We start from the raw sequence: 12,606 nt of genomic DNA on the forward strand, positions 1-12,606 counted from the left end.
TTGTCAGGCAACGGGGATTTCAGCTTAAACAAGTTTAAGTTCAGTGAAACCGTATGAAACTCAAAGCTGTAACAATGTCAATTCTACCATGAAGAAAATAACATTTTTACAAGACTGAAGTTCTTGTTCAGCTAAGTTGTAGTCAATGTCTCGAATTCCTGGTTGCTTTCATAACCTAAAAAATAAATAGGAATTATAACTGAAAAATTTTAAAAGATGTGTACTTTAAACATACTAGATTTGAAATTATGCCTCTGTTGAGTATGCCTTGAATTTATAGATGAATTAATTCATCCTTGATTTCGTGGCCCAGTCTACAACTATACCATCAGTCACAGATTATCATTTGGACTGGACCATCAGTCACAGATCATTTGGACTGTTACTCTTTTTCTGTATTAGAGAATCCCAATTATCCTTTAAATATTATTTATTTCTTCCAGGATAGCAAAGTGTTAGAGACTGGACATCCTGAAGACCGATGTAGCACAGACCATTTGTGGCCAACAAGGTAAAGCCTTTTGAATGTGAATGGCCTATAATTTTCCAGTAACTTTTCACTGACTCAAAGGAACAAAGCAAAATTTCACCAAAATAGTTGACCCAAAGCACGAAGAAATATCTGGGTTTCTGAAATTATTAGCCACAGCACGATCAATAGTTTCTCATCTCGTGTCTTCCCTCTTTTCTTGGTGTCCTAACTAGACTACCATCTACACTCCCTACTCTAGTATCATCTAAACTTCCATCACTCATTGACATTCCTGTCACTCATTATTACCAATCTCCTAGGAACCCAATTTGGTTTGAGCATTCTCCCTAACCAGACCTTCCAAGCTGTCTCTATCACATCAAATGATATCATATCACATCATATCATATCTGTCATATCAAGTGTATGTGGCATCATTCTCCAGAACAGAGAGAATAAAAAGCCCTAAGTGACTAGAAAACCAATTTAAAAGGCCTCATCTGGGTTGACTCTCTCACTCTGATTGTCCAATTACGAAATAATTCCTGTTCAACTGATATACAGAGTAACCCCTTCCTTTTAAGGAATGCAATAAAAATAATTTCTAGTTCTCACTTTTTGAGCTGCAGAAACTAGGTCCAGAATATCTGAAAGTAAGTCTGGTCATGATTCTAGGCCAGGGATTGGCAGACTTTCTGTAAAGAATAAGACAGTAAATATTTTTTTTTAATTTTTTTAATGTTTTATTTTTGAGACAGAGAGAGACAGAGCATGAATGGGGGAGGGGCAGAGAGAGGGGGAGACACAGAATCTGAAGCAGGCTCCAGGCTCTGAGCTGTCAGCACAGAGCCCGACGCGGGGCTCAAACTCACGGACCGCGAGATCAGGACCTGAGCTGAAGTCTGACGCTTAACCGACTGAGCCACCCAGGCGCCCCAAGACAGTAAATATTTTAAGCTATGTGAGTCAAATACAGTGCCCATCACACTATTCTTTGGGGGTATTATCTGTTTGTAATCTTTTAGAAATAGGAAAATCATTCCAAGCTCATGGGCCACACAAAATGGGCCAGTGGCTGTTTATTGGCCCACGGTCCAAAAAAGTTTGCTTACCCTGTTCTAAGCATTGCTCTTCTAATGCTTACCAACTGTTATGGACTGAATTGTGTCCCTCCTATACTGATATGTTGAAGCCCTAATCTCCACCGTGACTGTATTTGGAGATAAGGTCTTTAGGAGGTTATTAAGGATAAGGGTGGGGTCCTAATTCAAAAGGACTGGTGGCCTTATAAAAAGAGGAAGGGAGTAATCTCTCTCTCTCTCTCTCTCTCTCTCTGTCTCTCTCTCTCATTCTCATGCATATACTTTGAGGAAAGACACCATAAGCACACAGCAAGATAAGGCGGCTACATACAAGACAAGAGAAGAGGCCGCAGAGTGAAGACTACCTCACCAAAACCTAGATCTTAGACTTCCTAGCCTCTAGAAATATAAGAAATAAGTGTATGTTGTTTAAGCCACTCAGTCTATGGCATTTTGTTATGGCAGCCCAAGCTGACTGAGACACCTGCTAATCACACTACAAATCAACCACATTCTTCTAGGTAGCTACAACAAGCAAGATTCTTCATTCAGCTTGAATGTGTATCAAGAGATTAAAGAAATAGATTATCGGCTACAGTTATAAAGCAGACATAATAAGGCCCAAATTTTTCAAGGTCACTTCCTACCTCAGATTCAAAACTTATGCAAAAATCTAATGTTCCATTATCTCTTTAAATAGGCTAGAGAACTCTTTATCATATGTGTATGGGGATGGAAATTAATTACTCAGATCCTCTTTAAAGGGAAGATTTGATGCCCAGTTGCGGGACATGCAGTCAACAGAGTGCGCCCAGGGCCAGCTCCCTCAGGATCGGCCTCAGCTGGGAGAGCTGCTTCTCCCCAGATCACACCCTTCCCAGGGCAACTCACATCCAGAAGCTGAGCAAGGCATGTGTATAAATGTCAGGCCATTTTGCCCCAATGTGAACAATCCTGCTACATCCCCATTGCTTTCACATCTTGAACCCAAACTCCATCTCAAGGTCTGCTTCTGGAGAGTGACAACTTGTGACAAAGACCTAAACTCTATGTATGACAACTGAATTAATTATTCAATATGCTATCCCAAATTAATGAATATCATTTTTCCAATTGCAAATCAACAAGATAATTTCCAAGTTCACAACTACATGCAATTTTTTATAAGTTATTTCAGTCAACATCTTACATTTTGAATCTTTCTCATAACAAAATTGTTGAAGAACAGTAGAAACTAATTGTGATCTTATTCCTATGTCTTGGGAGATTTCTTGCCCCTTTAAAGTCCTGTTTGAGTTTCAACTATATGGCAAAGCCATAACATTTTTAACTCCTCTAAGTTATTTTGAAGATTTTTCAGTACAAAAGAGAATTATTTTAATGATATCTCAGTGTGTCAGTATCCCTCCATCAATCAGTCCAGTCCACTCTCCTCTTATGGACTCTTCTAAAACAAAAAGCCTTTTTTGTTTGTTTTTTTGTTTGTTTGTTTGTTTTATAGTGAATTGGGCTTAAATGCAAGTCCAGTCCACTCTCTTCTTATGGACTCTTATAAAACAAAAAGCCTTTTTTGTTTGTTTGTTTGTTTGTTTGTTTGTTTGTTTTATAGTGAATTGGGCTTAAATGCAAGGCCAGAGGATCACATTGAAGGACATTATAATAAACAGTCCTATGAAACTTGTCAGTATGTCTGCTGTAAGGGTATTTTTGAGGATGTTCATCATGGAATTGAGCAGTGTCAACAGCATGAGACCATTCAGGAGAAATGTATTTCTTGTCTCAGAATCAAGAATTGTTGTGCTTATCCTAAGCAATTCATTTGCTCTTATACTACATGAATCACGCAGAATTCAACCTTGAGAAAGTAGTCTGCCTGTACTATCAGTAGTTAACTATATCAGTAGTTAACTATACCAGTAGTTAAGCTGATATAAACTGCTTCATAGCCCCACTCTGCTGCTCTACACCCTTGGATGCATTAAATTTTCTGTACCTCAGTTTCTTCATCTGTAGAACGATGATAAGAATAGTACCTGTCTCACGGGGTGATATCAAAAACTAAACTGAATTATACATACACAATACCCAAAGCACAGAAAAATAACTCAATAAATATTATTTCCCTTTTAAATTGGTACACTTAAGGCTCCTACATCATGGGGTCTATTTTGTGTTTTCTGCTCATTTCCCAATTCTTCTCGCAATTGGTTTTTCATTTTGCCTGAACTTTCTGAATGTTCTCTTTTGAAAATGTGTAATATTCATCATTCGTTTCTGATCATGAAATTAATAAATCTGCAATGTTTAAATGTGACAGCATGGACAGACCTGGAAGGCATTATGCTAAAAGAAATAAATCAGACAGAAAAAGATAAAACTGTATCATCTCACTTATATGTGGAATCTAGAAAAGCCAAACTCCTAAAAACAGAGGGTTGAATGGTGGCTAGGGAGCAGGGGGTGATGGGTAGATGTTGGTCAAAGGGTACAAACTTGCAGTTAGAAAATGAGTAAGTTCTGGAGATTTAACACACACCATTGTGATTATAGTCAATAATACTGTATTATATATTTCAAAGTTGCTAAGAGACTAGATATTAAATTTTCTTGCAACGAAATGAAATGATAATTAGGTGACATGTTAAAGGTGTTAACCAATGCTACAGTGTTAATCATACTGCAATATATAAATGCATCAAAATAATACACTGTATACCTTAAACTTACATAATGCTATACATCAAATATATCTCAGGCTTTTAAATAATAAAAGTAGGCTTATAAAATACAGAAATCTATAGTATTATTGATATTAAACACCATTTAGTGAGCACCTGGTAAATGCTAAGCTTCACATATATTAACTACTTCAACCTTCACAAAAACATTTTATTCCTTTTACATATGAGGAAATTAAGACTTCAAGTAACAGTACCATTAAGCCAGGATCTCACAGCTGGCACGTGAGATTTGAACCCACACCTTACAACATCACCATCCTGAGATAGCTACTAGAAACATTTCTATATATTTTCTTGACCTACAGATGTTCTTTGCATATGTATGTGTGTACTTTAATGGAAATACTTAATGTAATTTTACATTTATTTTTTCCATTAATTAGTATTTGAAATAGAGGTTTTAATAATTATGTAATACTTCACTTTATGTTCATGCCAAAATGTGCTTAAGCTAAATACCTCATTGTGTTTTGCCAATTTTTTTTTATAAAACTTTAACAAACATTCTTAGACATGGAGATTTATGGTCCTCTCCCAATTACTTACCTAATATAAACTCTTACAAGTGAAATTACTGAGTTAAAATATATGAGCATTTTAAGGCCATTATTCATAATTCCGAAATGTCTTAAACATTGATCACTTTAGTCTTACACTAAAGTCCAAAGAGGTTATTATCATATCCAAGGTCAAATTAAAAGGAAATCTTTTAAATTCTATTGGACTTTTATTGGAATTTCATTAAACTGATAGACTAAATTAGAAGAAAGAAATATCTTTTCAACCAAGAATATGGTATGCCTAGGGTGCCTGGGTGGTTCAGTGGATTAAGCGTCTGACTTCAGCTCAGGTCATGATCTCACCATTCATGAGTTCAAGCCCCATGTCGGGCTCTGTGCTGACAACTCAGAGCCTGGAGCCTGCTTTGGATTCTGTGTCTCCATTTCTCTCTGCCCCTCCCCGGCTTGCACTCTGTCTCTCTCTCTCTCTCTCTCTCTCTCTCTCAAAAATAAATAAACATTAAAAAAATTTTTTTAATGTGGTAATTCAGTAGTTTTATAGTTTTTTTCATATATATCTATGCATTTGGGATAAAATTTATTTCTAGATATTTTATAATTTCTATTACTTTGCAATTGATTGTTTTCCATTATATATCTACTTTTCTATTGTATAAAGGAAAGCTTTTTAGTTACAATTTACTTTTTTCATTAACATTTGACTTGTAGCAGACAATCTTAATTATTTCTCATATTAGTACAATTCACTGTTTACTTGATTTTCATGGATATTCTGCATGAAGGTCTGAAGATTAGAAGAGAAGCAAATGTTATTATCCAGGCGAAAATTCCGCCCCCCTTCCCTGCCCTTGGATTTAGTTTGTTCATAGTTCCCCAGAGCAGTAGTACACACAGGTGGAGGGAGCATTGCAGTCAACCTCATCAAGGAAAAGATTTTATCGCTGACATTGCTTATGATTTCAGACTCAACGCAATAATAAAAAGCAGATACCCTTATTCCCTGAATCCTGCACAAACCTTGCTACCTCAGTCTCTTGTTTGTCATAGCTCTAGCGGGGACCTGAGTGGGCTTCACACAGGAGTACACCAGTAGAGGATCATTCTGGGTTCTCACAGGAAAGAGGAGACATCTAATGGCCAAGAGTAAATCAGGACATAATGAATTTATGAAATGACCCTAATATTTTTCACATGTGAAAACTATTTGTAAGGTGTTTTAGTCTTTAGAAAGACTGGTTAGGTCAAAGAAAAGGACCATGGGTGTCATCAAGGTTAAGATGTTCTATTATTTTTAAGACCAACAGTAGGGTATTGTTCATATGTTATCCCAGTATCATACCTTATCTTTGCTTCATAAACCAGGTACACAAGTTTTGGAATATCTGTGTTCTCTGGGTGTATGTACTCCTTAAAAAATTCATACTGTATTTCTAATTCCATGCCCTTGTCAGAGGAAACCCTAAAGCACAATGTCTCATACACATGCCTGCCCCAAGTGCACAGCCTGAGTCGGGAGTGCTGAGCTCTAGCTTTTGCTCTGCTGCTACCAGCTTGATACATGACCTCAGGAAATTCATTTGATGCCTCAGCCTTGTTTCCCATCCTGAAAGGGGAAAATTCAAGTGACATTACTCCAAGACTCCCATCACTTTTTGATAATCAAAACTCCAAATGGGCAACTTTTAGCTTCTCGAAGACATATTACCCGGCTTGTGATTTACTTATGTTTTTTCCTTTCTTCCTGCCACAATGAACCATGACATTTGTTAAAACTCAGCCACAAAAAGCAAAGCCCTGAAAAGCATAGACTATGACTTAAGAATGCCTTATCTATCCTTTTCCAAGTTTCTCATCAGACACTCCAACTGCTTGGAGCCTTCTGGATGACTTGGTATGATAAGAAGCGGCCTGGTGTCTGCTGTGTTCTCTTCCACTGCGTTGTCACTTACAGAACTATGACAGCAATAATATATCCCAGGGCTTGGTTTCCACATTGGGAAATGTATATGAAATAAATAGAAAATTAAATGAAAATTTTAGTAAGTGTTTTTAAGTTTATAGTGATTCATTATTTAAAACTTAAACCCATAGCAAAGCTGATCTACTCAGAATGACAAAAAGTAATCATATAAACTTCCATTTTTTTCATATCCTACCATGACATCTACACTCTTGCTGCATTGTCCTGCCATAGAAAATACAAAGGAGATATAGGTCTCCTCCTTGGATTATTAGTTAATATATCCTCCATGAATTACAGAAAGGGCATATTAATATCATAGTCAGAAAATGAAGACCTGAATCACCCATGCCGAGATGTGAATATAGTTTATGGCTATTTGCCTCTTCAGGTCACCCCTCATGGAGAATTTTTTAGAAATGATAAGATGGCTATGCATTTTTAGAGTTTACTTACCGGGGCTATAAGTTATCTTATGATATAGTAAACCATTATTATTTTATGTCACTGTCATTTGTATTTCAATAAGTCAGTTAACCTCCTGTTCTTTCACATGGTGATTAAAACGTTGAAGCTGCACATTATATTAAGAGAGGGGAACATCAAGCTGCCAAGCTGGGCCCTGCCCCCTTTTCTCTGCACTGAGGCAATGCTGGACAGTGATGAAGACCTTCTGGGTTCAAACATTCCACCCATGAAACACTGGGCAACTCGCTTAACCCTCTCTGTGCCTCTGATATAGGAAATGAGGAGAGTGGTACTGACTTTATAAGGTAGTAGTAAGGCCTTAATGTGTTATGGCCTGTAAGGCTTCTGCACCATGCCTGGTACCTTGCACACATTATGTAAGTATTCACTGCTACTTTCATTGACTATGCTCTAGCAGCACTTGGCTTTTTTAATTCTTCAAATGTGATGAACTCTCTTTTGCCCTTATGACTCTACCCAGGGACTGCCTTTCGTAGCACTTACCACAGTGAGTAATCATATATGTATTTGTGTAGCTATTTGTTTTATGCCTGCCTTCCCCTCAAGTGTAACTTCCATGAGGTTGGTAACTATTTTGTCTCCCACTGCAAGCCTAGGGATAGGTCAGTGCTCACCATGGATGCTCAATAGATGCATATTAAACACTAAGTGAACACGTAATAAGCCCCAGAGAAGAAAAAGTATCAAAGTAATTTTTAAAAACCATCATCCCTATGATGGCTTTGTTAAGGCTCTGTTTCAAGTCCATGCCTTATCTGCTCTATCATATTACAACATCAAATCTCAATTTAGCTGAAAACCTTGGAAGTATGCTTTTACGTATTTCCTTTCAAAGTGCTTCTTCATAAACCATACTGCAAAAGTTAATCACATCCTTTACAGAACTACATAAATGTATGATAGGATCTCTGAGATTACTTCATTTATTTCTTCTTTGAAATTGCGGATACTATGAATGAAAATCTAATCAAACTGAATCAGTCAATAGTAAACACAGCGTCCCCAGAACAAAACTTCTTAGCAGATGATGCAGGACTTTGAAATTCCCTATCTGTCCCGTTAGGAAGTAGAGACAAAACTACAATAGGCCCAGTGCACCCTCATAATATTGCTATTTTGGTTTAGGGAATGCAGTTTGTAATGAGAATGTACTTGCAGAGCAAGAAAATGACGTTCTGTGGGGAGTATGTATTTGATTTTTCACATTACTAGTATATTATTAGTGTTTTCCTAGAAGGAGATTAGTACCCTCAGAAAGCAATGACCAGATGGCTAACATTATAAAAAGCACTTTGAACTGCTTTGGGAGAAGGTTTTATATAACAGTATTATTCAAATCATCATTCAAAATACATTTAGAGGGTCTTATAAACCTTCAGGCCACAAAGAAAGCAAGTAAGTTTGACAAAGGCTCTGCTGGAAGTTGAGTCAGCAGCTTCAAGGTGCATCACAACACCTGTCTTTTATTCATTTCATTCAAATGTACAACCTAATCATCCCTTTTCATTTAGGTTCTTACCTTATGACCTTGCTCCTCACAGTGTGGTCTCCAGACCAGCAGCATCCACATCCCCTGGGAGCCTTTTAGAAATGCAGACTAGAAGTCCATATCTCAATGTTCTGAGTCAAAATCTGCATTTACCAAGATCCCCAGGTGATTTGTATGCACATTAAATTCTGAGAGGCACTGCTGTAAATAGTTTTACTAAAAGCAATGAAAATTAAATGGAGAATTTCAGTGCAAAAAAGAAATGCAGTGCATATGAAAAAGGTATTTGTTAAAGTGCAGGAGATGGTGATATGGCAGCTGGGGACAGTGAAGTCTGAAAGGCTGAACCACCAGCTCTGCCTCTCACTGGCTGTGTGCATCAAACACTTGTCCCCAACTCACACCCTGCGGACCCACATTTTTAACTCCAGCCATCGCTGTGGTAACCAGCATTGCACATCTGTAACCTGACAACACCTGACTTCAGCTGCTCTAGGTAGCTATGTCTTTCCACCCTGGGCTTCTCTGCTGCCCCAGGAGACATGCCTTTGAGAACCTACTAGGTCATTCTGAAATGAATCATCTACACCGTTTGAAGTGAGAGTTCTCCCCCCATATGGCAAACCATGACTGACCTTGAACATCAGCTACAGTCAATTCTGAAGTGGATTCTACAAGGTGTTCCCAGCAGAATAAGCTCCCAATAGCAAACAGCAGTGGCTAACTATTTATAGGAACTGTGGCTGTCTTCTAACCACCAGGACCTGCAAAGAGGATGAGATGGCACTCCTGTAATTATGTTACATTATATACAACTCCATCTTGCTAGCAGACTCACTCTAGAGATTCTCTCTCCTTAGCTGGCTCAGAACTGTCTATGTTGGGAGGCCCACATGGCAAAGAGTTGAGGGCAGCCTCTAAGAATTGAGCTGGCCTCCAGCTAACAGAAAGTTAGATACTAGCACCCTCAATCATACAGCTGCAAGGAAATCATTCTGTCAACGAATCAAGTGAGCTTGAAAGAAGATTCTTTCCCAGGTCAGCATCTATATGAGAACACAGCCTGGCTCATAGATCCTGCTCATCTGTGCCACTATCCTGACTACAGAATCTGTTAGATAATAAAAGTGTTTTAAGCCTCTAAGTGTATTGTAATTTCTTATGCAGCCATAGAAACTAATATACCTTCCATTAGACTGCAAAGTTCATGAGGTTAGTTATTATCTGATATATCCAATGCCTAGTTGAGTATGTGACACATAACACTTGTTCAATAAATATGTTACATGTTATACAAACATATATCTTCAGGTTTCTGAACAGAACTCACGGTATTTATATCTAAATACTTATATCCTGCCATCATTAATACAGTACTGGAGGCAATAACCATATACTAAATCACTATTAGCAGACTGCATGTGTACAGACTATAATACAAACAAAATATGCAATCAAAAAGGAAATAAACACAGAAATAATTTTTACTTTTAATACTCCTAAGTGTCTGACCAAGATTTGTCCCAATATATTTAATGCTCCAGGCTTCAATCACGCAAAGACAAACCTGTTAACATACATCTCCTCCCAGGCTTTTTTTTATATGCCTTTTAAAAAACAGTTGAAAGCATATTATACATAAAATTGCTACCTAGTTTATTTCACTTAACATCCTATCGTAAGCATGTTTTATCATCATTATTAAATGAGCCATTCTCAAAGACACATTTGAAACATTTGGCTTTGCATGGTTTCAACAATGTTCTCCCAGCATTCTCTGCCTGGTATCGTCTCATATAAATAGCCCATTGCTCTGAACAGGTGTGGCACAGCTGGCCTCTGTGCTGGAATAGCCAACTATTCCCAGATATCCTAATTTCAGTCATGTCTCCTCCCCTCATCAGAGGGACTGGCTCAGAAACCCCAACAAGTTGAAGAAAACATCGTAACACTCCACTTTATAATAAACTCAAATCCTCTTCTAACCTAAAATTCCTTGCAAAGGCCTGTTATAACTACTGCAACCAACTCATTGATGCTAAGTTGTTATATATGTATATGAAGACTGGAAATTTGGCCATGGACATTTACCTCCTGGATGAATTTTTCATTTTCTCACTTCATTGCCTTAATCTCACTCATTATGGAGTTCCCATACAGATGCCATATAAAACATGTGCCAATAACTTAGCTGGAGTTGAGCTCAAAACCCCTTGTTTGTATTACTATCTCATTATTTAATGCCCTCTTAGAGGCCTACTGACACAAAGTGATTAATATGCAAGGAATAAAAGTAACTAAGACACAGAGACCTATTTCCTATTGGAAAACAATTAGCATCAGCTGGTATTTGGATTGTCGACTCTAATTTCTCACTTTTCTTAAGGATCTGTAACAGAGAATATTTGCTCTCTTACTGAAGATCAGCTAAAAGAGAAATCATCCAACCTTCTTCAGGAATAAAATTTCATGGCTGCTGTTGTTGTTTGGTTCTAAATGGCCATGAATGTCTTCTCTAAAATATCTCAGGATGGGGGTGGAGACAACAGCAGTTGGTTAGTTGGCTGGGTTTGCTTTTATTAAAACCCATTCCTCTTATTTGATTTCCCACAAACACTGAGAACAACTAATATACTTTAAAATGGTAATCAAGTCAGTCATTTCCAAGCCTGATTGAATCCAATTATTCATCTAGTCTACACATGCAACCACACAGCTGAATGAGTATGAAGAAAAACACATAATTGTGCTGACTGATCTCACTTTAAATTCATAACCACCAGTTTCCCAACAAAGCTGACCCTTCTATTTGAGCACTAGATCTCATGCCATCTCTTCTGTTCCAAGTATAGCACTCCCATAATCTTTCCTCCCTCCTACATCATTAATTTTTCCCATCTGTACTCGTCATGCAGTATTTCTATCTTTTTTAAAAAGCACTCATGATCCTACTTTCCCTCTCCACCTGTCACCCCACCCAACAACTTGCAACAGAGGAATATACTTGCTCTATTCAATTTCCTTCTTCCTGCTTTCATGTAAACCCAGATTATGTTTTTGCAGATTGCTCCCTCAAAATTTTTCTTGCCAAACTCTCCAATGATATTTACAATGGGAATCACTTTGACTTCCAGGACACCACACTTCCCAAATGCTTCTTCTCAGTCTTTTGGCTGCTTCCTCCTTTTAAGGCTGGAGTGCTCCCAGGCTTACTTGCCTGGAAATTCCCTTTCCTGTTATCTCTCTATATCTATCTACACCTACCTATCATGATTCCTATTCAAGTCGGAATAAGGTAGGTTATGCTGTGGTAACAACCGCAGCCTCACAAATGTCAGTAGCTTAATAAACTTTCTTATCCATATTACCCATTGATTGCAGTTTGCCTGGGAGTCTGCTCCACATTGTCCTCTCTTTGGGACACTAGTTGATAAAGCAGCTACCATTGGAGCATTTCCAGTTGCTGTGGCAAATTGTACATTGACTGTTATAGCTTCAATCCAGAAGTAACACATATCACCCATACTTCGACTCTATTTCAATTGGTCAGAGAAAGTCATATGATCACCATGAGCAGAAAAATACTAGTCTAACATAAAGCCATATTAGAAGGGGAAATGGAAATATTTGGTAAACAGTACTGATGAATACAAAAACTCCCAGGTTTATATCTTCTGCATAGGCTTTCCCCTAAACTCAAGATTCATATATCTGACTTTGGTCAACATCTCCACTTAGACATCTAACTGAAATTTCAAACTAAGCATCCTCAAAACCAGGCCCCTAATTTTCTCCCCACTTCAAATCAAACATTCCCCTCTTGTAGTTTTTCCATTTCAGTTCATGGCAACT

General features: G+C 37.7%; 1 long non-coding RNA gene across 2 annotated transcripts in view; it reads right to left on the reverse strand.

Moving 5' to 3' along the window:
• Positions 1 to 12,606, reverse strand: part of LOC123386055 — a 308,079-nt gene that overhangs the window by 25,564 nt on the left and 269,909 nt on the right. Inside the window, exon 5 of one of the 2 annotated variants that reach the window (XR_006599547.1) lies at positions 5,518 to 9,518. The exons of the other annotated variant lie outside the window; for it this stretch is intronic. This is a non-coding gene — a long non-coding RNA (uncharacterized LOC123386055). Of the gene's footprint in view, positions 1 to 5,517; positions 9,519 to 12,606 lie in introns of those variants that run through there. 2 annotated transcript variants of the gene reach the window in all.

This window comes from Felis catus, chromosome B3, assembly GCF_018350175.1.
Source record: "Felis catus isolate Fca126 chromosome B3, F.catus_Fca126_mat1.0, whole genome shotgun sequence".
NCBI classification, from domain to species: domain Eukaryota; kingdom Metazoa; phylum Chordata; class Mammalia; order Carnivora; family Felidae; genus Felis; species Felis catus.